Genomic DNA, 15032 nt, shown 5'->3' with positions numbered 1-15032 from the left:
CAGAGCCGGAGAGTATCCTTTCCTATTGCGGGAGCAATCTTGTTCGCTCAGCATCCTTGGGGTTGGTTCCCCAGTGTGTGACGCTCCCTGTAGTTTGCTTTCATTCACGAAGAAGGTGATGGACGCCCCATCGCAACCGGGACGAACATGGGAAACGAAGGAAAAGCTGCATGTGTGTGTGTGTGTGTGTGCGATCCGGTATGTACGTGTGTACAGAACCCTTTTCCGGGTATGATTCCAACCTAAATAAAAATCAAAAGTCATGCCACCACAGCCTCCCATTAAAAGCAAACGGTCGAAACCATACCGAAACCGTTTCCGCTTTGGTTTTCCTTTTAGATGGAAAATGGGGAGTTGTTTCACCGCGAAGGTTCCATCCTGGCGCATGCGAAAATCTCCAAACATTTCTTGGTAGGATGGCAGATTGTTGGTATGTGTGTTTAAGTGTGCAAAAGTTAATTGTGGGTAGAAGATGGAAAAAATGTACGCTTCCTGCAGGAAATGCCGCTACAGTTCGTAGTTTAATGCGTTATGTGAATTTTATGAAAAGCTGTGTACAAAATTGTCTTATTTGAAAAGCTAAAACTTATCTGAAGTACAAATGATGTGTGAAAATCTTTAAAAACTCTGGTTTAGACAATACTAATTAAATCAAAATATATTTTGCATACCTTCAGGCGTTTACATCCATCGCATTAGTCTTATTAGTCTATCTATTAGTCTATTAGTCTTATTAGGCAAGATTAGTCTTTTGAGGAGCGAACAACAACACATTTTGTTTTTACAAATTTTTTGGTGATAATTTCAACCATTCACTTCGGAATATGTTAACACGTAACGGTTGTAAATCATAAACTAAAAACTCTTATTAACATAAAAATGTTGTATAAAAGTTGAAAGTAATCTGTTTATGACGGAAAAAACTAAATATAAACTCTATCAAGAACACATATTGCATAGTATTTAGTGTACGATATTAGACACCAACGACAGTTCATATCGCTTTCCGCCAGAAGAAGAAGTGTACGGTAACATGTTCATTTCTTACAACCTTTCACGGTCGATATTAGCCCTGAAAGACATCCAAGAGGCGGCTATAGAGCGAGTTTACCATAAACTAATACAAGTTACGACTATAAAAAGCCACCAAAACACCGTGTCGGGCTCAAAGAAATGTTCCATTTTCTGTACCAGTTTATTATGTTTGTTTTAATTTTTAGTCATAACATTCACCCATTTTCCTTTCCCTACAGTTTAACGTCTTTCGCCATACTTCGGTTGACATTGAAAATGGGCCAAATGGGTATGTGTGTGTGGAAATTCGCTGACCAATTCCAAAAGCACCCACTGGCATTCATTTTCTTGGCCTTCGGTTCTTCAATCGGTTGGGCGCTAGTGGAAGTTCTTTTCGTTTGCCTATTCTTACACACAGGTACGGCACTGGAAGGGCTTTGAAGCGGGCGCACCTAATGTTCGCGGTGTACATGTGGAAGCCACCTTTTGTTTTTTTTTAAATTGGTCACGAAGCCGTACGAAAGTTGAAAGACGGCCTTGCAAGGTACCAGCTCCACCTCGGTCGATTGGTTGATCCAATGATCCGGTAGTCGTTTTATAAACCTGGCGCATAATTCCGTCACCGGTGGACGGGCATTGGGATGGGATGTAGAGCGCCAAAGTGAATGAACAAGTAGTCCGAGGTTAACCGGGGTAGTAATTATCGACGCCGGTATCCAAAGTATATCGGGACGAAATGACCTGCAAACGAATTTTTTAGGGCTCGAAACATCTCTTTAATGTAACAAGGATACGCAGTTAAAAACATATAATTTCTTGTGAAAGTCGCAGATTCGAAAGCGCCATCTGGTGAGAAAAATAAATGTCTTTTTTAAGTTTATAAAACTAGTAACTTCACTATTCTTCAGGATACACTCTACAGACAACAGAACTCTCGAAGTATTTTCGTCGAATTAGCATATTGTATGAATCTAACCTTCTTCCAGTGGGAATTGCATGATCTGTCCAGTCTTCAATATCCAAGCAAGCAAGATAGGTGTGTTCAGAACGTACCCTGGGATTAGAACCGCATTGGGTTATGAATTTTAATCAACACCATCACACTATTTCTCTCCGTCCGAATCGTCCGGTTGGCTTGGTTTGACACTGATGTTAAGCCTTCTGTTTTGTCCAAAATATTCCAACATGAGATATTGATGTTTTGTTGGTCTACAGCAGTAACAGGAATGGAGCTGTTAATTGACTAGTTGGAACTGTTAATTATAGTTGGAGGGAAATGTTATGTCCGCATGCTGAAAAATCACGTGAATATTAAGTGAGTTGAAGATGTGCTTTTTTATACTGGTGAGTATATTCTTTTCCTTTTTTGGAGTACTACAACCTCGGAGGTCCGACCATGTCTGGCTTTTCTTGAGTTGACTTATTTATCCGCAGCTGGATTGTGTGCGTCGCAATGGAAGGAGTTTGGAGCTATTTTGTGAAGAAATAGCAAAAATTCCTGGACTACAGGAATTCTAGTTTTATTGAAAATATCTAAACTGTTTTCTGAACGATCCAATTCCAAACGATTCTAATTATTCCAATACTTCTTTATTAGATTTATGGATTAAGGTGCACCTTGTTTTTTTTTTGCTGATATCCGCTCCACCAGTTTGGCTTCCGATGGACGTACGCAAAAAGACAGCAAGATACCATTCCACATGACTGTTTACGTGTCATTACGCTTGCGACCCTTGACGCGAGAAGTTCGATGAACAGAATAGTCTAAAATGTCAATATTTGCCTGCTTTAAACGGGCATACAGAAAGTACGGAAATCATATCCAACACGTATCCCGCTCCCATTCGCAATCGCTCGTTGTTCGATCCGTGAACAACCGGTTTGCAAATCGTGTTCTCTGGCGAATGATTGCGAAAACAAAAAAAAAAACAGATAACGCCATAAGCGGATTAGACCGAGAGGGTGATAGGATTGGATAAAACTGACCTATGAAGGAAAACTGCTTCCGAAGGGCGAGCACAGTAACGGTGAAACCCTTACGTTACCCCTTACTGGATTATAGCCACGAAGCCAAACAGCCGATGCATCTTTTAGAGTCGCATGAATCAAACTGGGCAAAAAAGGTGTTCGATTAGACTTGTTTACTTTGAAGGTTTAAAAACATAGCTGGCCTTCTGTTTGTGTGAGAAATGACAAAATCTAGCAAATATTTTTTTTGAATTATTGATTTATTTAGAACGTCTGGGAGAAAATAATATTTTTGAAGTGCTTTGCTATTCTTGATAACGTATTTCGAGTAATTTTCTTCAAACTTTACGTCTAACCGAATTGTCAAACTTATAGTCAAACTTTAAGTCTATGCCCACACGAATTGCTACTCCAACAAAACTAACTCTAGCTCAGTAATAAGATCACACTACACGGGATGTAGGTTCCCCAACATTGTGCCTATATTGGAGAGTTCAATTTAAAGATCAAGGTCTTAAGAAGAGGTAGCCATTTACGAATATCTGATCTCCCAGAATTGTATCCCTGTTTAGGAATGGTCAATCAATCACCGTTTTTTTTTGTTGGGGGAAGTTTATGTATAAATCTTTCCGGGCTTTGGAAGTCGTTGCAGAAGGTAGAAGTTAGATCAACCTGTCAAGAAATACCTTGAGGATTTTGAGGATATTCTTCTTAGGTATTTCAAACGAGAGAAAAATCATGTCCAAATCTGTTCTGAGAGAGCTTAATAGTGTTGACGTGAGGATGTGTCCTCTATCATCTACCCACGCGGCAGTAAAATGTGTTAAAAAGGGTCAAATTTCTTAGACACTCAATTCAAGCTTGTAAGCAGGTTTGAAAGCTCCCCACAGCTGGAATTAAACCGTAGAGTAGTACATCACATGCTCTGTGTTTATGTTCAGCGATGGACATAAAGTTCGGAAACGGAAGACCACACAGCCAGTTCCGGCGAAGATGGTACCGTAGCGGAAACCGGATACATCACCCCCAAGTAGTAGTATCACTCACTAAGTGCGTTGAAAATAAAAACAAAACTCAATGTTTTGGGGCTGCTTTCGCTTTGCGATGATGTTTTGAGGGGGTGCTACGAAGATCTTCCGGAGAACCGAACCGCCGAAGAGAAAGTGTTTCGGCTGACCGCGGACACCCGATGAAGGCGGCACAAGCATCCAACCGAGCAGAGGTAAAAATGTGAAGCAAAACCAAACTCTGCCCTGGTGGTGTTTGCGGTATTCGTGATACCTCGACTTTCGTGTCTGATTAAGTTGGCTGGTGGAGATGCGGGTTACTGTGTGTGTGTGTGTGTCGGTATGCTGGCCGCATGGTACACATTATATTTCTTCCTTCTTTTCGGGGAGAGGGGTGTTTGGAATTTAGATAGCCTTATTTTATACCTCCCCAACCTCTATGATTGGCACACCTCCTCTACTGGAGTTTTTCACTGGTATGAAATTTTCATTTAATTTAACTACGCCGGGCAATTTCAATTCCTCACCAGAAAGTGTGAATGAAAACGAAAGTTTGCCAAGGTTGCATGCATGGTTTTTGGGCCACCCGAGCTACACCCGAAACGACAAGTGTATTGATAGGAATGGAAGATTATGTCCTGAGTTTGCTTAACCCTTGTCTGCTCTGAAAGAGACAGATCCGTAAAACGCTTATTGCCATTGATCAACAGTGGTCACTTTCTTTCACAGTTTGTAGATGTAGCCATGAACAAAGCCTGATAGTGGTGAAAATTCCAAACCAAAAAAACCAGTTCGTCCAGTTTTAATGTCACCTGCAGTGACGTTTGCGCCCGGGAAGAGATCTGATCTGAAAGTTGTCCGCTATCCCTTGCATTTTGTTTTAAAATTTCATTTCGCTCTGCTTGTGTGAATCCATCAAAATTCACCCTTTTTTTATGTGCCGAAATTAAGCTCGCACACGCTCGAGGAGTATAAAGTGTACGAAATGAAGGAAAGTTTTTCAATGCAGTCCATGTCTTGTTGTTGATTGTAAAGGCATGCTGTTTCTGTGTGGAATATGGTGCTTGAGAACCGGTATGAAGCATCCTTAAAGCATTGCAACCATGTTGGATGATGTCGTGAAACATTTTGCCAAGTGTTGGCCGTATCTTTTAGTCTATTGACCGCGAGAGTACCAAGGTGATGAAGAGTACATCATTAGTGGAAGAACCTTATTTGCGATTGGCGTTGAGCAATTTGTTAGTTACCACGTGCTAGCAGAGATATTAATCTTCAAAAAAAAATGCGCCAGTTCCACTTAACAGCAGCCAAGGTCCACGGCTTTCACAAGGTTTGGAAGTACCGAGGTATACGATGACAACCCACACATCATCATGCTTCTTTTGAACGTCGGAAAAATTGTGTTTGAAAATATATCATACACGTTTAGCAGTGGCCTTATTAAAGACAAATTAATGTAATTTGTCTTTCCTTTATGGGTTGTGTGAATTTGTCTTAGCACATGAAAAACTGTGTTTTTTTGTGCTAATTCAGAAAAAAAAATCTTCAAGCTCTCAAGTACTTACTGTTGGGCGGATATTGAAGTTCGCTGGTGACTTCAATTTTGTGCTCTTCTACACGTTAACATGGACATTTCGCGAAAAATTAAGGTGACTCGTCTAGCAGATAAGGAAAGCATTGCAAAATATTTTTCATGAGTAAACAAAACTGCTGCTGCTCCATACTTATCTTATCGAACATGTATAAAATACCGGTGCCTCACATATTGATTGATGCGTGCACAAAATAAATCTTTATTGAATGATTTAATTTCGTTGATATTTAATCTGCCTTTTTTCTTGTTTCCGTTTCCATTTTAATTGCAGTGTGTTTCGCGTGCAATGTGTTTCTGTTTGTTTAATGACATGGCAAAGAGATGGCAAGAAAGAAATAATATATTTCTGCACCGAAAAAGCTACGATGGTTTTAAATTACCAATTTGTCAGTCGCACACGCACACGGGCTTCGGTAGAGTTTCCTTGCGAGTGTGTGGAGCGTATGGTCGAAGATGGAAAACTGTATTGTTACTGTATTGAGTAATGTGTTTCCATTTTTCCGCTAACCCAATATGGTGCATTATTATTGGGGTAGGAAAAATTTGATTGATGGTACGATTTGTATCAATTTTATCGCTTTGTTCAAAGCGCATTTTGTATCGATTTCCACCATAAAAAAAAGCTGAGACACAAGCCGGTACGCGACGGTCGATTCGATCGATAGTGGTTTTACAGTAAAAGCATTTTTTTTTTGTTTTAGTTACACATCAAATGAAAATGCTCGCTAGGCGGTGAAAAGTGAAGAAAATGACTTTTTTTCGGCTTGTAAATTTGAAATGTTTGGAATAGTTTGTTGATTATGGAGTGATACAATTAAGAGAATACAAAACTGTTATACACTTCTTCATCTTGGATTAACGACCTCAAAGGTCGTTTAGAGCCATTTCTGGTTTACTAAACTTTATTTAACACGTAGCCGGATAGTCATGCTTGTTATGGGGTGACAGTCCGGATGGGATTTGATACCCGGTCCTGTCGTGTAGAACCGACGCCATTTATCACATATACTACCGGGCCGTCACTAACCGGCTGGTCTATGAAAAACGTTTGACAAACCAATTTAGAGATGGTAAATTTAATGCTTTCTGTTGTTTACAATATAAGTTGTGATAAAAAGTTTGCTAAACAAATTTTCGGCAAGCAAATTATTTTGTTTGGCGTAGTTTGCCAAACAGAAATTTGACAGATCGCCATACGATATGGCGTTAAAAGATTGGCAAATTTTTTCATAGACCAGTCGGTAACTGTTATACACATTTTGATAAAATTACCAGATATGTGTTCTTCGAATGAAAATAAATCAACTGAAAAAGCTGCTCTTTGTATTTCTCTCTCTCTCTCTCTCTCTCTCTCTCTTTTTCTTTCTCTTTCTCTCTCTCCTACAAAATCAGTTCTTGTTACATGAAGATAAAAGATCCAAAAGATATTCTATCTATAACCCTCGGATTATTAGACCGAATGTCAAAGCACGATAGCATGGGATACCGCCTTAAAACGCTACTGATAAGATTCAATATGAAGAGCTGTCAGTGAGCGGTGCTTCATATTAGGTACCACAGATACAGACCATGTTCGTGTATATATAAATTTGCTTATGTTGAAAAGTTTCCAAGTTCTCCTGGCAATTTATTGCCTTCTCAATCAGCCACGTGGGACTCATTCTGTTTATGGTTACCGAGCATTAGCTTCTTCGCTGCGTCGACGCTTAATTGATCAGTCATTAGTTGTGGGTTTAATCCTGCTGTGTGCTATATCGTTCTCAGTATAATCACACCTTTTTCTAATGATCGAAGACAGATTGAAAGTAGGGGAAAAAATGAAAAATATTTGTTAAGATCTGTGGTTTAAAAGTTTGTAAATTTTATACATTTTGCTTATCTACAATAAATATTGTTTTTGGGAATAAAATCGTGACATGAATGAAAGCAAAATGAATGATAATAATAAATAAATTTCCATAAAGGGAAATAATGTCAAAATCAGCTAGGTTACATTCTGTACACCGTTCAGCGCTGAACTATCTTTAATTCTCGCGTAAATTGTTGTTCCATCGACATCAAACATCTAGCCTTCTAAGTTGCCAAAAATCCAAAAATGAGTATCCATGAAACCAAACAGGTTTTTGGTCGAACCGGCACAACCACCATGTGTGTGCCCCGTTTGGTGCTTCTATCAGCTTTTCGTTCATTTTCGCATCGTTCCACGTTGACTGACCTCGCGTACCATCACTGGTCGCTGGTCATCGTCCTCTGGACGTCGTCGCGATCTGATGCAATGGTGGCGAATGGGTCAAACGGAACAGTAGATATCCATTTTTTTACCGTTAAAAACATAGTTGGCAGCAAAGGAAAGCTTTTGCTCCGCTTCTGTCCGGTTCAGGCTCAGTGGTAAGGTAGAGCGAACGAAGATAAAAAGTAAGCAAAAAAATATATTCTACGCTGAAACAGAAGACGTCTAAATGGCATTAAGAATATAGCCAATTCGAGTTTGAAAACGGTCTATACGGCAATACCTTTTTTGGAATGTTTAGCTGTGTCTTGAGCTGGCTTTGGAGGATTATCTTATCTGTTGGTTGCCATTTTACTAATATCTTTAAGGAAGTTTTCTGCAAATTTATGCTTTTGTTTTGATGTTGCGTACTATTCTAAATTCCCCCATTTCAGCTTGTTCGGTCGGGGTTGTGTAACGCTTTTCCTCTACTTCCTTCAAGTGGCCATCCTACTGAACAGCCTATTTCCTATTCCTAGAACTAGCTTAAACCCCACTAACGGTATTACTTAGCGGCGGGTGTTGTAAATCCCTTGACGCGTAACTACTCCAGCAAAGGATCGGCTGTTCAGCTTGAAGTGCGCTTGTTTTCTTGAAAGCCCATGTACCTTAAAGGCTTGGAGCACTCGGTTAAAGTAACAGCTGATGTAATGTTTTATGTTCTTGCGGATCGATTGGTATTCATGACGATGGCTAATTATTTACGCACCGTGCTCCGCATCTGCCTCACGGGATGTAATTATTTCAAGAAGCCCTTAACCTGAATACTGTACACACATATCTTATCTGCGGTGCATACGATTGTGTCACTCGGTACATCATCGCGCAACGTTGGCTACAGCTTCATTGTTTCCGTTTCGCAAATAACAAAATTACTTTCTGCGAGTGTTTGACAAGAGTTGGCGAGACGCGTGCCACAGTACAGTTTTGTCAGCATATACTGTCGACGGGTTCTCGTTGGATACCATCAGAACGTCCCGTACGGTCTCCTCGTGGATTTATATGCCATCCACCAGTCTGCCCACCACCACACGGTGTGCGAGAAGCGAAAGTTGATAGGAACGTCTGGAAGCGCGACTCATCCACGCTTTGTTTTCTGTGAAGCAACTCTGCCATGCGACGCAGCATAGTGGTGTAATAGCGCGAAAGACGAGGCAGAGCAGTGGCCAGAAGTGGACACGAATTCTTTATCAGCTCATTTGCATTCGAGTGCAGCAACTGCACTGTCGTGGACTTCGTGCTGCGACACATACTGAGTGTAGTGCGGTTTCGAATGTTGAGGTACATTGCAGTACAGAGAAACAGAGATAGAGAGAGAGATACAGGGCGAGTCATCAACGGTCCGTTAGTTCCCACTATCTATCAGCGACACAACTGCTCGACTCCGGTCGTTGGGTGTCGTCGGTAATAGGTTTGAAGTCATGGAGTCATGCCTCGATGAAGTTCAAACAGTGTGGTGGTGGTGTCGTGGCCCTCTCGTGGTCGAAGACCTCTGGTAGCGTTCTGTGATTTTGATCGATTAGCGAGTGATCATGGGTTCCCGATGTTTATATGATGCCGCGCGCAAAGTCCACCGTACCGGACAACTTGACTGGAGCTCATTGACATCCACCACCAGTGTCGACCATTCACCTCCATTAGTGAGGATGACTTTCGGGAATTCGTTGGAATATGAAGGTTTTGGGAATGGGTGGAGGGGCGTATTTTTTTGTCACTCTGCCCTACATTGACCCTGCCTACACCAAGACGCACGTGTGGGGCTAGATAATTTTGAAACCTGATACGACAAAAGGTTCGAAGAAAGTTCATCAGCATTCGATCTGGGAAAGGAACGGGTTATTTGCGAGGAATTTTCGTTCGGAGCAAGAAAAAAACTCAATTTTTTATGTACAACTTTAATTAACATTTAACTTTTTCGATCAAAAAGGGCTTCATTAAATGTTAGTTTTTTTATTTCCTTTTTTTTATTGCTCAAACATATGTATCATCTGCATATCTTGGCTGCAACCGCAGAGCAGTATCATTTCGCTTGCTTAAATGAAATACGAAGCTTTTCTCGCGACACGCCCGCCTGCCATCAACCGCAACGCGGTGTAGTATTGTAATTTATTCCGCTGGCGATTTATTAATGGGAATTTCAACAAATCTGACCCTGGTGCATTCGGTGCAATTCAGCGTTCGCTGAGAACGGGATGTGTCAGCTGATGTTTATGCACCTTTGTTTATACGGTGGTAACGCTTGCAAGTTTGCAAATGGGCGATTATTTACACTTCAGTGTATTATTCATGGAAAACAAGAAGTTCCTTATAATATATCTTATACAAGCCACTTGCTGAACAGAGCAGCGGGGAAGTTTTGCGTTATGAATATTTTATTGATGTAATTTAAAAAGTTATGATGTAGTTTTAATTTCTTCGAAAAATTGCTACATTTAGCATACAATGTTTTTATGGTTGAATTGAAAAAAGTCCCTTTGCTACTTAAAAAAATTGAAGAAATTGCTGTTTTTTCTGCTTTGTTTTGCAAATTTTAAACTATTTATGGAAATAGTGGAACGCCGATTATCCGTGCTCATTGGTATTCGGCCCCTGTCGGATAAGCGAACATCACGGATAATAGACACAACTCTTTTTATTGATAAATATTAGTGTTTAGTGGGGCGGCCCGGTGGTGCATGTGAAAAACGGCGCCCGTCCACACGGCACGACCGGGTTCAAATCCTATCCGGACCGTCCCCCCGTAGCATGGACTGACTATCCTGCTACGTGGTAAAATAAGTCTTGATACGGCCAGGCCGTTCTAACCGAACAAAAAAAAAATTAGTGTTTAGTGTGTAATGGATGGACTTTGCTTTCTAAAGCTAAATGTTAATATTCTTAGTTGCACTTTGTAAAATAAATCTGTTCTATTTGGTCGAATTTGAGCAGATTGTATAATTTCCTTTTATTTCTTGCAGTTAATATGTCAATTCGCCTTTGGAACTGTCATTTCCGAGCTGCACGGATAATGGGACAGCCGGATAAAAGATACACGGTTAATCGGCGCTCCACTGCAATTTGAAGCGTCTTGAGTGTGGATTTGTGAAAATGAAAATAGTACCAGAGCATAAGAGATTGCAAGGAAAATAGGCATGTATCTGTCTGATTGATTGGTAGTTGAAACTACTCCACTATTCACACCTTTCGCTCATTATTTATCCGATGCTCTCTCCCAACAGCAGCATAATAATAATCCGTTGATTGTTTAAAATTCGTTGCATCATTAGTTATGGCTTGAAGCGGCGAAAATGGAGAGGAAAAACATACACGCACACAACACACATATTTGCAATAATTTTGAAGTTCCACCAGGGGAAGCCAAAATGAGGAAAGAAAAGAAACAAATCGGCAAACCATCTAAAGCACAATACGAAACGCTACGCAAAGCATTAATCGGCCCCCTTTTTGGTTTCCTCCGCTTGCCTACAACCATCGAATTGTTTTTATGTTTTTCCTTTCTTAACACGGTGCTGGGTGAAAGTTCGAACGTGAAAACAAGTTTGCGGGACCAGTGTTTTATTGTTTTCTTGTCCGCAAATCTTCCCCAAGACATGTGTGTGTGTGTGTTATCATTTGATTTGTTGGTGCGATACGCAAGCAACAATCACTTTGTTTAATACACACCGCGATGCCTTTAAGTGTCTTTGCTGCTTTTGGTAGCGTGTGTGGTTTTTGAGGCTATACAAATAGACAGTCGCGAATGGTGGTTCGGGAAAAGAAAGCAAACATATAAATTATCCAATAAAAATAAATCATAATTAGCGCTAACGCAGATCGCACCTTTGGTGGAAGTTACAAAGGCAGAAGGCGACAGTAAGGCCATTGTTTTTGGTGATTTTTTTTTGTACGCCCAACATAGCGGACACTTAGACGAGAGCGTACGCCTTATATGGAGCAAATAAATAAGCGTTCAAATATGCGATGAGCGGTTTTTGTTTCTGATTGTTGCGTGTTTGTTGACGTTGATTTATGGACACATTTTAGGAGTTGAATTTGGTGCAAAGCCTTCGTATTCACCTACCATAAAACCTTCCGACCGGTTTTGACTGTCATTTACTGTAGGTGGTTCGTCTTTAGTACGCTATAACTTAAGCTTAAAGTACAACCGAAACTGAATGTTTTTCAAAAACAAAATTCCCACGCTATTTACACGCTTAGAATTGGACTTACGCCTCAACATGTCCAGAACATTCAAAGCAGAGAATTAAAAAAAACATGTTGGACACATGTTGTTGGTCTGTCACAGAGATATGTGACGTTTCTTTGGCTTCTTCTATTAACGAGATCGCATTATGATTTATGCCATCGTAGCAGCTAACGCTAACGATCGTTTCATTTCATTTCACTCAACATCGCAATCGTGGTGCAATAAGGCGTAAAAATACGATTTACAAGTTTTGTTGTACTCGGGGATATTCAGACATGCCCAGAATCAACCCTCAGTGTGCTAAAATTTGACGGACTCGTGTGCCAAAACAGCGGTTTATGGTGCCCACCCCCCCAAAAAGGTTGTTTGACGGCCATAAACACAGGTGCTCGCCAAATTGCCCATTTTGCCAACCTGCTCTCCCCCAAAGACTCTGATGTCTAGGTGCACGTGATCAAGACCAGACATTTCCCGAGACTTTGGCGGGGGGGGGGGGGGGGGGGGGGGGGGGGGTTGGGGGGGGGGGAAATGGCAAATAAGGAAACAAATGTTTTTTTGTTTTCGGTTGTTGCTTTCGTGTGTTTCATTGATTGAGCACCCGGTACCGGTTGGAAATGGGTTATTTATCGGGTACTGCCACTGTCGTGTCCATTTCGGTAGGTTTGTTTGTAGTCACAACGGCAAACGGTAGTGAAATCAATCAAATTGGATCATTTACTACTTCCCCCCGCTATAGACCGGCAGGAAATCAGCTTCCATTTTCAGCTAGGCCACTGTCTAACGATACCATTAATCGGTTGCTCAGGAAACAGTTGATCAACCATGGGGTTTGGGGAAGGCTTGTCAGGAGAAATTAGTAATCGAAGAAATAGTGTAAACCTAACCGCGCTTTGCAACCCGCAACCAGGCAAGAAAAGGTAAAGAGTGTAGTGATTCCAAATTTGGTATACGCGCAGTAACACGTGATGTACGACGGGTTGCTTGGTCTTCGATCCAATTAATTAATTGTTTGTCCTATTTTATGTTCCCCTGCACATTGGGCGGTAGAAAGACACCCTTGTTACTGCACCGTTCTTTTTGGGCAAAGGAGTAGGAGTTACCGTTTGACAAAATCATGTCACGTCCACGTTAAAGTGATTATGCGCTAAATGGGTGCCCATTTGGATGGAGGAGACAGACCTTTGGGAACTACTTTGGGAGGGCGTCACAGTGGAAAGCCGGATGGGAAATTGGTCGTTTATTCTATATATGGTGACGTTAGGGAAAAGTGAAATCTCACCTGTCAAATGCAAATTTTGTACTGTGTGTCGAGTCGCGGTTTAAGTTGAATGAACTTCACTTCAAGGTTTATCTATTTTACCAACTTGATTATTATCTTGTGGTTAAGTTAATTATCAACATTTTCGTTATGTTTCATTCGCATGATGTTTTAGTTGATAAACTGACGTGGTTTAATGGATTTGTTGTATGTTTGTAAGTGTTTGCATAATTTCCTTTCGTTTTTTTACATCTTTTGAAGTAAGTTTGGAGTTTGTCTAGCATAGCTTATGTAAAAGTCTTACATTAATTGCTGTAAAATTGTTTATTCTTCAAAAAATCAATAAAATTGAGAGACCCCGGATCAACCAAAATAGTTGGACGGAGAGTTCTGACAAAACTCGTTAGGTTAAAATGTATAGCATATTACCTTAAATCGTGACACATACTTATTGCCTTCAATAAATTGTCACCATTGTAGCATCAACTGCATCTGTGTCTTGGGAATCACTTTCCATGCGGGTTTTCCGTTGAAGATGGTTCGCCAGAAAATGTGACGTTGCATCAGATGTTTACACAACATTTTTCCGTGTTTTTCCTTCCCAGTGTTAAAGCGTTTGAAGTCTCTCACACCGCTCCGTAATCGCATGGTTTTCTGGGGCGGAAACAAGGAACAAGAGCGCCCAGCATAGTTGTCGTTAGCCGAAGGAGATTGTCATCGTTGCCATTGTCTAATTTTAGAGAGCTTAGCAAACTATGCTCGTTCGGGCTGTTTAGTGCGGCGCAGGGCAATCTTGACAATTTCTTACCAAACACAGTATAGCCCGTGGTACGTGTGGAGCAAGATTTACAGCTGTCAACATGGTAATGGCCTTCCGGTTGTTGTCACTTCGCTCGGTAGCGAGATGTGCCGTTCCGGGTGCTATTCGCATCTAAGATGTCTCCATTGAGACCATCGAGCGGAACGCTATCCGCCCGCGGTGACAATGGAAATTGTGGTTCTGGGTGCCGTAAATACTAACGTAACTCGTTGTAAAAATTGCAGTCGTCATCAAACTCCCCTTACCACCGGTGCACTGGATGCGTTTGTGTTGCATTATTTCCATAACATAGTTTTTGTCGCTTTCCTTGAAGGAGACAGGTGCAAAACAGATGCGAAATGAATTCGATTGAAAGGCAAATGATGGCCAGAAACAATGCAAGGTTAGATTGCATAAGAAAGTTACATACGATAGATTATAATATCTATTACCATGAAACAACATCGATAGGGAGATTTAGTAGCTTCGTTTTGAATGGGACATTGTCGTAACGCAATGACACATTCGTTATTGCTCGTACACGACCAATTTATTTGAGGGAAGCTGTCACAACATGTCTAAAGCTTATAACTTTTTATTTATTGCAGTTAACATTAATGAAGTTTCAATCAAATTATGTCCCAAACCATGTTCGACAAGATGGGTTTAAAATCCTGCAGTTCGCTTGTCTTGAATCGAATTCGCACCGGAAACCGTTGATGTTTGTATCCTGTGCCGTTAGCAGTGACAAGTGACAGCCGTGTTAGGCTCTGGCGTCCGTTACGGTCTGATTGATCCGGCCAAAAACAGTTCGTGAGAAAATGTCGGCCGTCCAATTTTTGTTTGCTCTCTTAACTCCATTCAAATGTATGTTGCTTTCGTTCACCGGCAAAAGCACACGATTAGAATAATGATTAGCGCACACTAGTTCGTCTAA

The 15032-nt window shown here is 40.9% G+C and overlaps 1 protein-coding gene across 5 annotated transcripts in view; it reads left to right on the top strand.

Moving 5' to 3' along the window:
- LOC125769261 (neurabin-1) overlaps positions 1-15032 on the top strand; it is a 59435-nt gene that overhangs the window by 2483 nt on the left and 41920 nt on the right. The window lies entirely within an intron of this gene.

Source organism: Anopheles funestus, chromosome 3RL, assembly GCF_943734845.2.
Source record: "Anopheles funestus chromosome 3RL, idAnoFuneDA-416_04, whole genome shotgun sequence".
In the NCBI taxonomy this organism is placed as follows: Eukaryota; Metazoa; Arthropoda; class Insecta; order Diptera; family Culicidae; genus Anopheles; species Anopheles funestus.
This window is presented reverse-complemented; position numbering and strand designations above follow the sequence as displayed.